This window comes from Rhinopithecus roxellana, chromosome 5, assembly GCF_007565055.1.
Source record: "Rhinopithecus roxellana isolate Shanxi Qingling chromosome 5, ASM756505v1, whole genome shotgun sequence".
Taxonomy (NCBI): Eukaryota; Metazoa; Chordata; class Mammalia; order Primates; family Cercopithecidae; genus Rhinopithecus; species Rhinopithecus roxellana.
The window spans coordinates 85,391,237-85,409,355 of NC_044553.1; the positions used below are offsets into that span (position 1 = coordinate 85,391,237).

The 18,119-nt window shown below is 47.4% G+C and overlaps 1 protein-coding gene across 3 annotated transcripts in view; it reads left to right on the top strand.

The window, feature by feature from the left end:
• The first annotated feature begins 292 nt into the window (after positions 1–292).
• Positions 293–18,119, top strand: part of TMEM229B (transmembrane protein 229B) — a 47,761-nt gene continuing 29,934 nt past the window's right edge. For 2 of the 3 annotated variants that reach the window (XM_010366700.2, XM_030930975.1), the window contains exon 1: positions 293–679. The gene's annotated coding sequence lies outside the window, so the exon portion shown is untranslated. The remainder of the gene's footprint in view (positions 680–18,119) is intronic. The other variant, XM_030930973.1, reaches the window with a different exon arrangement.

Consider the following 18,119-nt stretch of genomic DNA (forward strand, 5'->3'; position numbering starts at 1 on the left):
ATGATACCCACAGTGGATGTTGCATGTCTGGTCCCAGCTACAAGCTCCGGGCCTGACAGACACTCAAATGCAGGCGGGTTGGTTAGGACAGGGAGGGCCGAAGAGCCCTGCACTGCAGCCACCTGCACCGCGGCCCAGGCAGGGGGCGTGCTCCTAGACGCCCGTGGCGGGGCCGACCCCGGGCTGTGGGAGGCTGCGGGGTCGTAGGGGACAGCGGGCCGGGCCGGCGAGCGGGCGAGCAAGGAGTTAAGCCGGGCGGCAGGGCGAGCGCCTGTCAGACGCGAGCATGTGCAGTTTGCAGCGCATCCGTACTATGGGTGAGTGCCGCCGCCGCCGCCGGGGGCTCCATTCCTCCAGGGCAGCGGCGGCTGCAGCCCCCCTGCCCCCGCGCCGCAGCGGCGGACGCCGACACACAATGCGGGACTAGGCGCGGCGCGGGAGTGCCAGGCGGCGTGGGGGTGCCAGGCGGCGTGGGGGAGGCACGGCCCGCAACTCCGCGCGGGGGGAGCCGGAGCGCCGGGTTTGGGGGCGGGGAGCAGGCGGCGCAGGAGAGCGCCCCGAGTCCCAGCGCTGGAGGAGGAGCGGGAGCCAGCCCTGGAGACTGCGCTCCTGGCCGCACCTGCTCCCGGCAGGCGGCCGGCCCTGCCCTGACCCTGCCTACGGCCCCTGCCCCGCACCGGTAGGTACCCCAATGCCCGCAGACAGGCCTTTCCACCGTCGGGAGAGGTGGCCGCGCGGGGCCGACAGCCCCGAGCGCAGGGGGCGCGGGCGATGGGGACGGTGATGGGGAAGACCGGGCGACCGGACTTGGGGCTCTGGCTGATCCCGCTTCCTCTTTGCTTTCGGTTTCGAGGCTGCTGCCCCGGTTCGAGAGCGAGCCGCAGATCAGATAGATGGTGCGCCCGGGCTTGGATTCCCTGCGGGGGATGGGCGCACAGGGGGGCGTGTTGAGGAAGGGGGTGCGCGTTGGCAACTTTCCCCGCCTGAAACAAAGGGGTGTCGGGGGAAGCGAGGGGCAGCGGTAGGTTGACACCCCCTCTTCTTCCGGGCGGAGAGCACCCAGGAGGCCACCTCGGGAGGTTGGAAGGGGGTGACAGTCTGGGTGGAAGCTGGGGAGCCAGGGCTTTGGGGTGGGAACCACGGACCCTCCTAGTTAGAGGCTGAGGACTTTGCTGAAGGGAAGGGAATGCTGCCAAAAGGACCCCGCAGCCTTCTCCCCAGGGTGCATGGAAAAACTGGGTGATGGTGGACCCCACACCTAGGCGCCCTCGACTCCCCAGGTCCGTGTCCCGGGGCCCAGCCCAGCCCCCTGGCTGCCAGCTCTTCACCTGCCCTCCCTGATCTCTGGTCCTCCGTGAAAGATGCCTAGCTGAGATGGGAAGTGTTACAGCCCGGTTCCTGGCAAGGGTAGGGAGACATTGGCCTCTTTCCCAGGTGTCTTCCTTTCCCTCTTTCTATGCTCAGTCAGAAACGGACCCCCTTCCCTTCCTTCCCGGGACTGTCTCCTTTCTTTCCCCAGGGTTTCCCTGGGGGTGTTTGGCTGCCTTAGGTACAGAGCTTGGAGGTAGGAGGGCAGGGTGTTCGGGCACTGCTCAAGGCTCTCCCTGGAGGGAAAGAGCAGGACCCCAGGGAGCTGTCTGCTGGTGTAACCTTGGGGCTCTGCTCACCAATTCTCGTGTGTTCTCAGCACCCTAGTAATAAGTGAGCTGTTGCCGTGGCTATCAGCCTTGGGTAATTGAGAGGCCTGGGTTTCTCTCTGCTGTACCAGGAAGAGGGGTCAAGGGAGGGCCAAGCAACCTGCCTTGGGGGTGGTACAGTGTCTTTCTCTCTAGAAAACAAATGGGCCAGGTTCCAGGTCCCCGGTCCTTGGCCTTGTGTCTCCAGGAACAAGGTGCCTCCAGTTCTGAGCTGGCTTACGTGTGACCACCAGCTCCTATCCTGTGGCAGGACAGCCCTTTGGGAGCTCAGATTTTTTTCCCTGGTTGGAAGACAGATACATCTGCTTGCCTGTGAGACAGAAGGCACTGGAGGGCCCGGGACTAGTGGAGGACTCTCCCGCCTGCTCGTGTGAATGAGCTAATGATACAAGTAGCTTGGGCCAGGGTGGGCCTGCCAGGACACTTTGCTCTAGAGACACCTTGCTCAGGGGTGTGCTGAGATGACTCTTAGCCCCCATCCCTCAGTTTTGTGTTTGGAGACAGATATAGGCAACTGGAGAGAGAGCGTGGCAGGCGTTGGGTGGGGACGACAGGCTTTCTTTAGTGTTGATTTTGATCACTTATAGGTACAGGAGCAAGGGAGGTTCCAGGACCAATAAGGAGTAGCAGGAGAAAACTGAGTCCCCTGAGCTATAGATTTGTGGCCCTGCAATTTGTGGCTAAAGTCAGATGCAGGTACTAGACCAGAGAAGCACAGCTAGGCCCACTCCTATGGACCTTCCCACTCTAACAGGGCAGGCAGGGTTGATTATCACTCAAGTCCCTATTGGAGGGGCTTTATTGGTTTATCCCAAGCTGTTTATTCGGAGCTGAGAGTAATGATATGGAGGCCCGACCTCCGAGCCTCCAGTGGTGAGAGGATGGACTTTTCTGCGGCATGTTCCTCGAATATACTGACCTTAAGATGGGAAACTGATACTCTCCTAACTTCCTGTTTTGAAGTGATGAGGCACGAATTTTTACATTTATAAGTGAGTTAAGACCCTCAAGTCCTTGAATGAAAGATATTAAATGAGTTAATGAGCATTATACTGTGTTTATTTTGGTTGTATCAGATGTACATATTGTTTCTAAAGGGAAAGGTGTCATTTTACAGGAAGGGACCAAATTACAGCTTTTGTGGTAGGCAAAGCTCAGTGTTGGTTTTAAAAGTGTAGTTTTTATCAGAAAAGCTCTTGCTGCAGCACTTAAGCAGCAAGTGTTTTTTTTCTGCCTACCTCCCAGGAGCTCCTTCCTGGTGGACTTTTTCCTGGTAGACAGTTTCCAGCTAGAATGTTAGTGACTGTCAGCCTCTAGTTTCTGAGGAGGGTCTCCAATGATGTTGGGGACTCTGATGTCATAAGGAGAGACCTGGGTAAGGGCAGTAGAGTGAGGCAGCTTGATCTTATCGGCAACTATATCAGATCTGGCTGTCCTTGAGAGGAGGGAAGGGATAGCTAACCCTCCCAGAGCCTGGCTGTTTTCAAGTTTGTATCCTTTTACTCTTCTCCTCCCTCCTCTCCCCACCTCCCATGTACAGACAAGGTGGTTTGGGTGTGTTTTTCAATTGCAGAAACCTTCCTTTTAAGGCAAGGATAATTTCTGACCTGGCAAAGTCTTATCTCCCTTTGTGGCAACACCTGGCTAAGGAGGGAATATCAGACGGGATTCTCATGTTCTGAGCTGAGGAATTTCAGCCTCTGTTGGCCAGATCTTCTTCTTACTCTACATCACTTCTCAGAAATCAGGCTTTGTCTTTGAAAAGTAAAGTGAAAGCTGATTTCTAGGGAAGGGGTATGAGGGGGGCACTTTTGGTTTGCTTCCCCTTAGGGAAACTGAGTCCCACTGAGAGTTGGCACTCTGGCTGTGGTGTGTGAGAATGCATGTGTTGGGGAAGTTTTCCCTTCCTGGGATTTAAGGGCATTTAAAATCAAGTACCCGAGTAGATCCATAGGTCATACTTTTCTGCTATAAGATAAAGATGCACTCATAGAATTTACATACCAGGGTGTTTGGTTCAAGATGTATATTTGCCTCAGACTTTGAGCTGTGGGATGCCCCATGCTGCTGTGATTCAAGGAAAAGGCAGTGGTTTGCACCCCGAGACACACATCCATAGATAGAACTGAGGCTAAGTCAGCCATCACATTTCCAGGCTAGAAAAGAGGGTTTGCTCCTTTCCCTGTTTTCACATTCATCAGGCTGCATTTATACGTAGTGTGGACTTCGGCTCTTCTCCCCTGTGAGGCTATACTTCATGTTCATTTTAACATTAGTTCCCCTATGTATAAATGTAGTGGAGTTGAGGTGACAGAGTGATGCTGGCCCCCTGCTCCTTCAAAGGATGGTTCTGAAAGGCGACTTTCCACCCTCCTCTGATTTTGGTGCTTGCACTTACCTTTGGATCACAATCCAGTCTGGCAGTTTGAGGAGCAACCAAAGTCATTGACAATTCGCGTTTTTGAACATCCAGCTTTTCACCGTCCTTTACTCTGCTGGCTCCCCAGTAGGGAGTTTAATATTTTTTCAGGATTCTTGCCTCCCAGTGTGGCTGGTATTGTAGAAGAGACAGCAGCTTTGAAATGAGGGCAAACCGTCTACACGGACAGGTCTCGGGTCCTCAGATTGCTCCTTCCAGTTGCTCCATCTTCTAGAAGCATGACAGTTTTTTTTTGTTTTTTGTTTTTTTCAATAAGACTTCAGCTTTCAATTAATGTAGGGAGAGCTAATAAATATGAAAAGATGAGGGGAGAGATCACTTTCTGCCACTCCTTTGCTTCCCAAAAGCCCCTCATTCAGAACATACTGGATTATCCACTTCTGACTGCTTTTGCAGTTAGACTTGAATGACGAATGCCATCTAGCTGGCCCATTCATTCATTGTTTCCTTTCAGTTATTAAGAGGCACCCCTGTCACATGAGCTTCTGGAATGATCTGTTTCCATCGGAAAGGTCACTCACCCTGAGTTTTAGTAAGGCCTTGACATCAGCCCTGAGGAGCTAGGGATGCCAGCCAAGGAGATTGAAGGGCCACAAAGAGAGGATTCTTTTCTAGACTTCTGAGGGATGATTCATGCTTCAAGATAAAATGTGCTTCCTGGGGCTCCATGGTTTCATTGCTTGCACAGTCAGTGGAGGGACAGGCCCTGGTGCAGCGAGAAGCCCACCTTGCTGACAATAACTGCCATTCTCCAGAGCACCGACAGGGACTTGTTTTTAGCCCACAGACAACCCCCATCTCCTTTCTCATTGCTGTCCTTGGCCAAACCCCATTTTAGTCCCTAAGTCCTTAGGATCTCTCTCCTCCTTGTTCCCAATCAAAAAGGCCTTTTCGAAGTCAGGAATAAGGTGGCCAGAGCATTGGTCTTACTTTCATCTACTTTCTTAAAGAAAATATGGACAAGAAATATCATTACCACTGGGCAAAACACAAGCAGAGGTTCCAGATTTTTGTCTTGTTTTCTTTTTTTTGTCTTGGCATAAGCAATGAGATGACCTTCTTATACTGACCTATAGATGCTGTAAAGCTTTTTATATAGCCTGCACACATGGTGAGAGCTTATTAAATCACCAGCTGTGGTACTTGGATGTGATCAGATACCCTGATTTCTAGGTCATTGGGCAATGATTCGTTTGTGTGTGAGCTGATGGTTGGCAAAGGCTTCAGGAATCAGGAAATCTGGGATCCCTCCCTGACTCACTCACTTGTGTGACCTTGGACAGCCCATTTCAGCCCTCTGAGACTTAATTCCACAAATAGAGCTTCACCTGGCTTCAGTGATCATGGCAATAACAATGACAGCCACCATTTATTAGGCTAAGCATTTACATATGTTGTTTTCTCACAGCAATGAGATAGCTACTATTAATTATACCCATCTAACAGCTGGAAACACTGAGGCTCTGTAAGATAAAGTGATCACATATATCATACTGCTAGTAAGTGTCTAAACTGGGACTTGAACTGAGATCTATCTGATTCATTTTATTTTAATAAAAAAAAATTTCTAGAGATGGGGTCTCTCTCTGTCACCCAGGCTTTAGTGCAGTGGCACAGTCATAGCTCACTGCAGCCTTGAAATCCTGGGTTCAAGCGATCCTCCCGTCTCAGCCTCCCTAGAACTACAGGCATGTGCCACCACACCTGGCTACTTTTTAAATTGTTTATGTGGAGACAGAGTCTCTATAACTCCCTTTGTTGCACAGACTGACCTCAAACTCCTGGCCTCAAGCAATCCTCCTGCCTCAGCCTCCCAAAGTGCTAGGATTACAGGGATGAGCCACATTTCCCAGCCAGTCTGAATCTATTGTGTTTTATAAGCTTGGATCAGATGATAGAACAAATGTTTGGGAGAGGGTAAAAGTGGAGGCAGTATAGGTTAACATATAAAAAGGAGAATTGACCGGGCGTGGTGGCTCACGCCTGTAATCCCAGCACTTTGGGAGGCCAAGGCGGTTGGATCACCTGAGGTCAGGAATTCAAGATCAGGCTGAGCAACATGGTGAAACCCCATTTCTACTAAAAATACAAAAATTAGCTGTGCATAGCGGCTAGTGCTTGTAGTCCCAGATACTTGGGAGACTGAGGCAGGAGAATCACTTGAACTTGGGAGGCGGAGGTTGCAGTGAGCTGAGATTGTGCCATTGCACTCCAGCCTGGACGAGAGCAAAATTCCATTTCAAAAAAAAAAAAAAAAAAGAGAGAGAGAGAGTTGATGTGGATTAAACACAACTAGTTAAAAGGAGACAGAAGTACAGATTCTTATTTGAAAAACATCATCTCAATGAATGTTCAGTAAGGAGAGGTCTGTACCAGTAGACCAGATGGCCTGGGAGTTACTGTAAAGGGAACATGCTTTCTGCTTGGCATAGGAATATATCTCATAAACCCCATTTAATTTTGATGCCAAAATTTTCCTCTTGCTTAACGGTCTGTTTGGGCAACATTTTTCTTTCTGTTATCCTACTGTCACTAGTCATAGAAGCTTATCTTTGCAGATTCTTGACCCCAGTCCTCATCCTCCAACCTAGTTTCTGGGCCTTTCCCTGCCTATCATAATTCAGCTGTGGAGACCTGAGTATGACTCTGGGGTCCTAGCTACACTGAGCAAAGTACAGCAAGCATTAGAATATCCTGTTCTTCTGAGAAAGTATAGCCACTGATTTCTGCATTCAAAGGTGACCAGCTAGTGGATTGGGATCCATTCTTATTTGTTCCAAGCAAGTTGTCTTCTGCCTTTTTTTTTTTTTTTTTGACAAGGTTTTGCTCTGTCACCCAGGTTGGAGTGCAGTGGCACAATCGTAGCTCAATGAAGCCTCTATCTCCTGGGCTCAAGGGATCCTCTAGCCTCAGCCTTCCAAGTAGCTGGGACTACAGGTGCACCACCACACCTGGCCTCTTCCACCATTTTGAAGTATTCATGGAAGAGGCATGAGGGTTGAGGTGGTGGTCCAAGGAAGGTGAGCTGACCTCTCTTGGAGAGCTAGCATGGTGCCGTATGATGGATCAGTGTGCAAGGGGTCAGGAGACTTGGGTTCTTCTCGTACCTCAGTGACTCTGGGCATGTGATGTAAGTTTTTTGGCTTTTAGTTTTCTTATCCTTTGGACAAGATATTCTATAACATCTCTTCAGGTAATAATACCAGATGATCCAGGCTTTCCTGAGAAAGGTTGAGGTTCTAGCCTTTCTCAGGAAATAACTCAGCTGGTCTGGAACTGTCAGAAGTCAGAGCTGGGAGGGAAGAGATGGTGTTAAAGGAGAAGGAGGCCAAATTGGAAGCTAAGGGACAAAGTCAGAGCTGGAGGAAGTCCCTTCTCAAGAAGGAGGACTAGGTCTGGTCACTGCTCTTTTTGTTTGTTTGTTTGTTTTTTGAGATAGAGTTTGGCTCTTGTTGTCCAGGCTGGAGTGCAATGGCATGACTTCGGCTCACTGCAAACTCCACCTCCCGGATTCAAGCAATTCTCCTGCCTCAGCCTCCCGAGTAGCTGGGATTAGAGGCATGTGCCACCACACCTGGCTAATTTTGTGTTTTTAGTAGAGACGGGATTTCTCCACGTTGGTCAGGCTGGTCTGGAACTCCCAACCTCAGGCCCGCCTCAGCCTCCCAAAGTGCTGGGATCACAGGCTTGAGCCACCATGCCCAGCCCAGTCATTACTCTTTTAACCACTTCAGTGGGGCACCGGAGAGGTGGTGTCTGTACACCCTTATACTCACCATTCCAATGTCATGGAGAGAAACCCTCATGTCTTGTCTTAAAACGTAAACTGAGCCAGGCAGAGTGGCTCATGCCTGTAATCCTAGCACTTTGGGGGACGGAAACAGGAGAATCCCTTGCCAGTTCAAGACTAGCCTAAGCAACACAGTGAGACCTTATCTCTACACAAAATTGGCTGGGCATGGTGGCGCATGTCTGTACTCCCAGTTCCTTGGGAGGTTGAGGTGGGAGGATCACTTAAGCCCGGGAAGTCAAGGCTGCAGTGAGCTGTGACCGCACCACTGCACTCCAGCTTGGGCAAAAGACTGAGACCCTGGGGACTCCAGGGCCTGCTTCAGTCCAGGATTCTTCCCCCATCCCTGCTCCTCTGCCACTCGGGTCTCCAGAACTTGAGGTCTCTGGTTGGTATTTTTTTGTTTTTGTTTTTTAGAGACAGCATGTTGTTCTGTCACCCAGGCTGGAGTGTAGTGGCACAATCATAGCTCACTGTAGCCTTGAACTCCTGGGGTCAAGCAATCCTCCCACTTCAGCCTCTTGAGTAGCTAGGACTATAGGTGCACCACCTATATTAGCACCTGGCTAATGTAGCTGATGCTTTCTGGGCAACTCAATGTTAGTGAGAATATACCCCCTCTGTTGCCCTAACTACCTGAAAGGGCAAGGCTAAGCCATATACTCAGCCCAGGAACTCAGGGGACACGTCTTCTTTGTTCATGGAATTGAGCTAGGGCTAGGCTGTCTTCAGTTCCCTTTGAACAAGTCTTTTTCTTTCTTTCTTTTTTAAATGGAATCTGGCTCTGTTGCCAAGCTGGAGTGCAGTGGTGCAATCTCGACTCACTGCAACCTCTGCCTCCTGGGTTCAAGAGGTTCTCCTGCCTCAGCCTCCTGAGTAGCTGGGACTGCAGGTGCACGCCACCACCCCCAGCTAAGTTTTGTATTTTTAGTAGAGATGGGATTTCACCATGTTGGCCAGGATGGTCTCGATCTCTTGACCTCATGATCTGCCTGCCTTGGCCTTCCAAAGTGCTGGGATTACAGGCATGAGCCACCACACCCGGTCCAAACAAAGCCATTTTCTAAGGACCCTTGGATTATTTCATTCCTTGGTACATCTTCTATTTTCATTTCATCATATTCAAGGTTGAGGAGCAAATGAGTTCCCATTGAATCCACCAAACCAATATTTTCCATCCCTGCCTATCTTATGTTCTCCTCAGCTCTTATTTCCCTATCTCCATTATTTCTAATGGTGGTACCATGCTACCGGGGGGATGAGAGATGATTTCATTTGGTACAGGGACAAACATTTCATTTTAATAGCTATGTTTCTAATGAGTATAAAGAAACATGACTCATTGGAATGTACTCATCAAGCAACTTAATTTTGCCTCCCACTGTCTCTTTATGTTTATCCAGTGGGATTAGTTCTTTCCCTGGTCTAGGGTGAAAACTTAGGCCCTGTAACTTTTCTGGTTATTCATAGGAGAAGGTTCTGTGATCACTTTAAGTCTTACAAGCATAGTCTCAACTAAGTACATAATATACCCAATCTATGAAGCAGAGTCTCATGGAAAAAACTAAAAAATAAAATAAAATAAAAATACATCTACTCCTTTGTCACTGGACTGGGAGGGGCAGGAAAGTGCTCACTGGGTACATTGTCTGCTGGTTTCCAGCTTCATGGTGCATATTTTTATCAGATTCTCAGAGAACCCTCCCTACCCTCCCAATTGCTGGGATATCTCACTTCTATTGTCTTGAAAAGAGCAAATTATCAGCCAGGTGAGGTGACTCACACCTGTAATCCCAGCACTTTGGGAGGCTGAGACGGGCCGATCACCCGAAGTCAGAGTTCGAGACCAGCCTGGCCAACATGGCGGAAGCCCCGTCGCTACTAAAAATACAAAAATTAGATAGGCGTGGTGGCAGGTGCCTGTAATTCCAGGGAAGCTGATGCAGAAGAATTGCTTGAACCCTGGAGGTGGAGGTTGCAGTGAGCTGAGATTGCACCACTGCATACCAGCCTGGGAGACAGAGCAAGACTCTGTCTCAAAAAAAAAAAAAAAAAAAGAGCAAATTATCCTCTATTCTAGATCATTGCTCCTTTCTCAGCCCCTGAAATCCAGTGGTTCACCTCTCTAGCCTCTTTCAGCTAAGGTCCTTCAGTCTGCCCAAGGGGCCATCTCAGAGAAGACCTGCTCTGACCTCAAGCCAGCCCATATTAGTGCATGTGGCCCACATTGGTCCAAGAAAACAATGACACATCCCTGGGCGCAGTGAACCTGGGAAGGCAGGCTGACCCCAGCTCAGCAGTCTCCCTTGGCTCCTCCAACAGCAGATGGCCAACTTGTGTCCCATCCTTTGGATGTCTCAATAGGTGGTCAGGTGCAAGTCCACCATGTCCTCCCAGTTGCAGGGGACAGACATCAAGTTTCCTGAGTGGTCCTGGTGAATCCCCCTCTCACCAACTTGATAGGAGGGGCAGTTCTCTATGGGGATAGGGTGAGATATCACAGCACACTAACAGCAACCCCAAAGTTCCTCCTCAAAGATTCTTCCCCATTCTCTGCCCATTCTAACCCTCTATACCCTCAGCTTGAGAGAGGGGCCCTTGCGCACCTCTTTTGAAAATGCGCGTCCTTCTCTGGTGTCACACTTACGCACATTATACCTGTTGCATCTTGCTGCCTTAGTTAAGACTTTTTGATTTAACATCTTGTTATATGTGTATCATCAAAACCATCATTGTCACAATAAGCCTGTGATTTCGTGGATATTATTGCTTAGAATAAGGCTACAGTACATATTTAACCGAAAAAAAAAACTGACTTAAGTAAAAAGGTTAATGACAACAACTGACATTTATTGATAACTTATAATGCCGGGTTGCTGTTTGTAGTACAGTAAATATGCTTTCTCACTTAATCCTCATGAGGAAGGTACTTATATTTTCTCTCTATTTTACAAAGAAATAAACTGAGCCTGGGCACAGTGGCTCACGCCTGCAACCCCAGCACTTTGGCAGGCTGAGGCAAGTGGGTCACTTGAGGTCAGAAGTCTGAGACCAACCTGGCCAACATAGTGAAACCCCAAATCGACTAAAAGTACAAAAATTATCTGGGCATGGTGGTGGGCGCCTGTAATCCCAGCTACTCAGGAGGCTGAGACAGGAGAATCGCTTGAAGCCAGGAGGCAGAGGCTGCAGTGAGCCAAGATTGCACCACTGCACTCCAGCCTGGGTGACAGAGCGAGATCCTGTCTTAAATAAATAAATAAATAAATAAATAAATAAATAAATAAAAAATTAAAAAATAGGCCGGGCGCAGTAGCTCACGCCTGTAATCCTAGCACTTTGGGAAGCTGAGGCGGACGGATCACGAGGTCAGGAGTTCGAGACCAGCCTGGCCAACATGGTGAAACCCTGTCTCTACTAAAAATACAAAAATTAGCTAGGTGTGGTGGAGGGCAGCTATAATTCCAGCTACTCGGGAGGCTGAGGCAGGAGAATTGCTTGAACCCGGGAGGCGGAGGTTGCAGTGAGCCAAGATTGCACCACTGCACTCCAACCTGGGCGACAGAGCTAGACTCTGTCTCAATGAATGAATGAATGAATAAATAAATAAATAAATAAATAAATAAAGTGAGGCAGAGAGGTGAAGCAGCATGTCCAAGTCACATAATTGGTGTCAAAGCCGGGATTCGAATGGAAAGAATCTGACTCCAGATTACTAATCTGACTCCAGAGTACTCCAGAGTACTACCCTCTGTCATTTCCTGTAGGGCAATGGGCAGCCATGCCGAGTCATGAAGGTGGCATGCAGGGATGGGAAATGCTACCTTAGGAGATAATTGACATCCTTCGCCCTGGCATTCAAGCTCTCCATAGCCTTTACATTCTTTTCCAAACGTATCTCCCCAGCGCCCCCAGGAACTCCTTCTATGCCCTTTCCCAGAGCCTAATCCACTTGAACAACTAATCTGGCATACACACACCCACCCCTGCTTCAGTTGTTCCAATGCCTGAAGGGCACTCACCTGCCTTGCTGCCTACCCAAATTGTAGTCCTTTTAGAAGCCAGAGACCATTTCTGCTGCAAAAGTGCGTTTAAACAAAACCACTTCTGTTAGGATCTTTTAACTACTCTTATCATTTATCACCAGGTCACAATTATTATGTGCGTTTATGCAAAGGGCAGTGAACAAGAGTTGGCAAACACAGATCCTGATCACTTCGTGCAGTGCCACTATCTGCTTGTTAGCATGCGGTTATCTGCTTGTCTGCTAACTTATGCAAGGCTCTCAACTTCTCTGAATGTTGGTTTCGTCTTTAAGGGGTGGGTCCAGATGATATTCCTTCAGTTTTTTAATATTCCATGGTTGTTTTGCTTGCCATATTGTCTCCACTAATTTTTAAGCTCCTGAAGGCTAGAACTCTGTTTTGTGTACCTTAATACATTTCAGGACCCTGTATAAGGTTTTACACACAGAAGGTATTTAATAAGGTTAGTTGGTTGGCTGCTGGGAAATAAGGCCTGTGATCACTCTGTTTTGGCCTTGACTGACCTTTAGAAATCACCTTCTGGGCCCGGGCACGGTGGCTCATGCCTGTAATCCCAGCACTTTGGGAGGCCATGGTGGGCGGATCACCTGAGGTCGGGAGTTTGAGACCAGCCTGACGAGCATGGAGAAACACCATCTCTACTAAAAGTACAAAATTAGCCAGGCGTGGTGGCGCATGGCTGTAATCCCAGCTGTTTGGGAGGCTGAGGCAGGAGAATTGCTTGAACCTGGGAGGCGGGGGTTGCAGTGAGCCGAGATCATGCCATTGCACTCCAGCCTGGACAACAAGAGCAAAACTCAGTCTCAAAACAAAAAAAAAAAGAAGAAGAAGAAGAAGAAGAAGAAGAAATCACCTTCTGGGTGATCACCAGCAAGGACTTTGCAGTTCTCTTTTTAGCACACATTTATAACAAAAGTTTGGGTCCTATCTGTTGCATTTTTTTCTTTCTTTCTTTTTTTTTTTTTTTTTTTTTGAGACGGAGTCTCGCTCTGTTGCCTAGGCTGGAGTGCAATGGCACGATCTCGGCTCACTGCAACCTCCACCTCCCAGGTTCAAGTGATTCTCCTGCCTCAGCCTCCCGAGTAGCTGGGACTACAGGCGCATGCTAACACACCCGGCTAATTTTTGTATTTTTAGTAGAGATGGTGATTCTCCATGTTGGTCAGGTTGATCTCAAACTCCTGACCTCAGGTGATCTGCCCACCTCGGCCTCCCAAAGTGCTGGGATTACAGGCATGAGCCACAGCGCCCAGCCTGTTGCCTTTTTCCTTTGGGAGACCTAACGTCATGCTGTTAAGGCCCACAGTCCTTTCTCTGCAGTTTTGAAATCTGAAGCACTATAAAACCAAAAGCTTTTCTTTCACTCGAGTGACGGCAAAATCTGACTTGGTCTAACAGAGGCTCACACCACACAGTATGAATATTCATAGATGTCACCATAGAAACATGAATGTGCTTGATTAGTGGGTGCTGCCCCAGACCCTGCTGTGAGGATTATGTAATTTACGATATGTGCTCCACATTACCTTTTTAAAAATCTTTAAAATTCTGAATTCCAGGGGTTTTAGATAGGGGACTTTGGTGCTATATGACCTTCCTCAACAGAGATGCCATTGGCACTGGAGTGGGACAGGTCTTTGGGCTCTTCAAACATTACAGAACCTCACCTGGGACCCTGCCTCATTGGCCTGTCCCTAATCTCAGCCCTGTCTCCAATGTAACTATAGCCTGTGGCCATGGCTTACCAACTTGATTTTTAAAAATATTATTTATTTTGGCTGGGTGGAGTAGTTCATGCTTGTAATCCCAGCACCTTGGGAGGCTGAGGTGGGAGGATCACTTGAGCCCAGGAGGTCAAGGCTGCAGTGACCTATGATCATGCCACTGCACTCCAGCCTGGCCAACAGAGCAAGACCCTGTCTCAAAAATAAATAAACGAAAATAATAAAATGTCATTTATCTTGATTAGTAAATATTTTGGCACTCCCTTAAATTTTGTGCCTGAGCTGAGTGCCTATCTTGTCTCACCCTAGTTCAAGCCTGTGGGTCAATCCCTCCATTTCTCCTAACCCCACTGCCATGACTCTGGGATGAACTGGTGTGTCCTCAGGGTGGGGGGGACTTGCTGGAGGTTTGCACTTCAGTTCAAGCTAGTTGGGACCTGTTGCCCCTAGGCCAAGTTAGCTCATGCGGAGAAGCTGGTTCCTAGAGGCATTTTCTTTGTTATTATTATCATTATTTTTAACCTCCAAGTATACCTGGAGGCATTTCCTATACCTGGATGTTTCTTTGGATACCAAATGAATATTGTTCCTCTACTTTCATCTGGAAGGTGATGCAGCTATTCATTTGAGTCAATTTGCTGGTTAATTCCTATAGCTGCTTTGACTGGATGTTTTAAAACTTTAAAAAATATCCAAATGCACATGGAAAATCATAAAAGCAACACAGAAATGCACAATAATGGAATCTAAGGTGTTCTGTTGTGTTTTTTTCATCTTCTGCCTTGTTTTTTTTTCTTTTTTTCTTTTTTATTATACTTTAAGTTCTAGGGTACATGTGCATAACGTGCAGGTTTGTTACATATGTATACTTGTGCCATGTTGCTGTGCTGCACCCATTAACTCGTCAGCACCCATCAATTCATCATTTATATCAGGTATAACTCCCAATGCAATCCCTCCGCCCTCCCCCCTCCCCATGATAGGCCCCAGTGTGTGATGTTCCCCTTCCCGAGTCCAAGTGATCTCATTGTTCAGTTCCCACCTATGAGTGAGAACATGCGGTGTTTGGTTTTCTGTTCTTGTGATAGTTTGCTAAGAATGATGGTTTCCTGCTGCATCCATGTCCCTACAAAGGACGCAAACTCATCCTTTTTTATGGCTGCATAGTATTCCATGGTGTATATGTGCCACATTTTCTTAATCCAGTCTGTCAACAGATGGACATTTGGGTTGATTCCAAGTCTTTGCTATTGTGAATAGTGCCGCAATAAACATACGTGTGCATGTGTCTTTATAGCAGCACGATTTATAATCCTTTGGGTATATACCCAGTAGTAGGATGGCTGGGTCATATGGTACATCTAGTTCTAGATCCTTGAGGAATCACCATACTGTTTTCCATAATGGTTGAACTAGTTTACAATCCCACCAACAGTGTAAAAGTGTTCCTATTTCTCCACATCCTCTCCAACACCTGTTGTTTCCTGACTTTTTAATGATTGCCATTCTAACTGGTGTGAGATGGTATCTCATTGTGGTTTTGATTTGCATTTCTCTGATGGCGAGTGATGATGAGCATTTTTTCATGTGTCTGTTGGCTGTACGAATGTCTTCTTTTGAGAAATGTCTGTTCATATCCTTTGCCCACTTTTTGATGGGGTTGTTTGTTTTTTTTCTTGTATATTTGTTTGAGTTCTTTGTAGATTCTGGATATTAGCCCTTTGTCAGATGAGTAGATTGCAAAAATTTTCTCCCATTCTGTAGGTTGCCTGTTCACGCTGATGGTAGTTTCTTTTGCTGTGCAGAAGCTCTTTAGTTTAATTAGATCCCATTTGTCAATTTTGGCTTTTGCTGCCGTTGCTTTTGGTGTTTTAGACATGAAGTCCTTGCCCATGCCTATGTCCTGAATGGTACTACCTAGGTTTTCTTCTAGGGTTTTTATGGTATTAGGTCTAACATTTAAGTCTCTAATCCATCTTGAATTAATCTTCGTATAAGGAGTAAGGAAAGGATCCAGTTTTAGCTTTCTACTTATGGCTAGCCAATTTTCCCAGCACCATTTATTAAATAGGGAATCCTTTCCCCATTTCTTGTTTCTCTCAGGTTTGTGAAAGACCAGATGGCTGTATATGTGTGGTACTATTTCTGAGGACTCTGTTCTGTTCCATTGGTCTATATCTCTGTTTGGGTACCAGTACCATGCTGTTTTGTTTTGTTTGAGACAGAGTGTCGCTCTTGTTGCCCTGATTGGAGTGCAGTGGTGAGATCTCAGCTCACCTGCAACCTCTGCCTCTTGGGTTCAAGCGATTCTCCTGCCTCAGCCTCCCGAGTAGCTAGGATTACAGGCATACACCACCACGCCCAGTTAATTTTTGTATTTTTAGTAGAGACAGGATTTCACCTTGTTGGCCAGGCTGGTCTTGAACTCCTGACCTCATGATTCACCCACCTTGGCCTCCCAAAGTGCTGGGATTACAGATGTGAGCCACCGCACACGGCCTCTTGTTTTTTATTTATTTGTTCTTTTTTAAGAGACAGGGTCTCACTCTGTTGCCCAGGCTGGAGTGCAGTGGTGTGATCATAGCTCAAGGGATCCTCCCACGTGAGTAGCTGGGACTAGAGGCAGAGACTGTACCCTTATTTACTTTTTTGATGCAGAAACTGTACAGGAGCTATGACTGAGAGTTACAAGTGTCAATGGAAGAGCCAGGCCTAAAAAGTCCTGTTTCTGGACCTTCCACTGGCCAGGAGACCACTCACCTCCTTAATCCCCAGCCCCCAGGTGTCCTCAGATGGTGGAGGACCCATGAATCAGCTATCCCCTCAACTGAAGGGCATATATATATATTTTTACCCTTTGTTCCTGTTTAGCAGTGGTGGTCATACTTGTGGGAATTGAGGCTGCCTTTCCCCCACCATTAAATAACCAGCCCTTCTCAGAGTCTGAGCCGTAAGTATTTCTGACACTGCCTTTTTAACCTATTGGAGGTCTTCTGGGATCATCACTTCTCTACCCCTATTCCTGTCCATGCTTCCTCACGATATAGCATTTTCCATAAATATACTAAAGCATCCTCTTACATACTGTTTACTCATCTTCTTGTCCACCACAGACCAAGCCTGGCACCTATTTATTTGACTTCATCTAAGCAATCTTTGCCTCCAGACATTGAAACATTTATGATTTCCCTGGCCTCTTCAGATAACTTGTGGTCTTCTACCTATTGTCATTACACTGGAAAATGCTGAGATGTAATACAATTTGAATTAGTCAGGGAAATGAAATTTCCTAAAGGTGCCAAACTGACTAGTTTTCTTAAGCTCCATAGGTTGACTACATTGTCTGTGTACCCAGCTGATATCAATAAAAGACCTTTAGTGGGGCACAGTGGCCACTGCCTATAATCCCAGTGCTTTGGGAGGCCAAGGCAGGAGGATCACTTGAGGCCAGGAGTTTGAGACCAGCCTGAGCAACATAGCAGGACCCCATATCTACAAAAAAATTAAGAAATTACCTGGGTGTTGGCCATGTGCCTGTAGTCCTAACTACTTGGGAGGCTAAGGCAGGAAGATTGCTTGAACCCAGGAGTTTGAGTTTATGGTGACCTGTGATCACATCGCTCAACTCCAGCCTGGGCAACAGAGCAAGACCTTGTTTCTAAAATTAAATAACTAATACAATAAATAAAGCCATTGCCTTGGCTGGGCTCAGTGGCTCCTGCCTGTAATCCCAGCACTTTGGGAGGCCAAGGTGGGTGGATCACCTGAGGTCAGGAGTTCAAGACCAGCCTGACCAACATGGTGAAACCCCGTCTCTACTAAAAATACAAAAAAAATTAATCAAGCATGGTGGTGTGCACCTGTAATCCCAGCTACTCGAGAGACTGAGACAGGACAATCGCTTGAACCCGGGAGATGGAAGCTGCAGTGAGCCGAGATCGCCCCACTGCACTCCAGCCTGGGCGACAGAGGGAGACTCTGTCTTAAAAAAGAAAAACCAGCAACAACAAAACACATTGCCTTTATTCTGAGAGACTGATCACTTGAAGCCACCTTAATTCTGCTCACTCCTTCGTCTTTCTTGGCATTGCAGTTTCCCTTGCTTTTAGGGCACATTATCTGAAATGGTAGCCTTGTCTTTTATTTAGTAAATATTTGTAAATATAAGTTTTTAAGAGTCAGTATAATGCCTCAACCATACTCTAAAGGAGAAAGAAATAACAGAAAGTTAGTTATAATACTGTAGGGGTCAAAGCAAAGTGTCCCCTTTGCCTTCTGAAGGTTTGCTGAAAAATCAACTCACAAAACTCAGATTAATTGGAGAAAAAGCATATAAACTCTACTAACGTGTGTACAGGGAGAACCACAGAGTGATTGCCCACCCTCCATCGTGGCTCAGAAGCTTACAGAACGTCTTGGCAA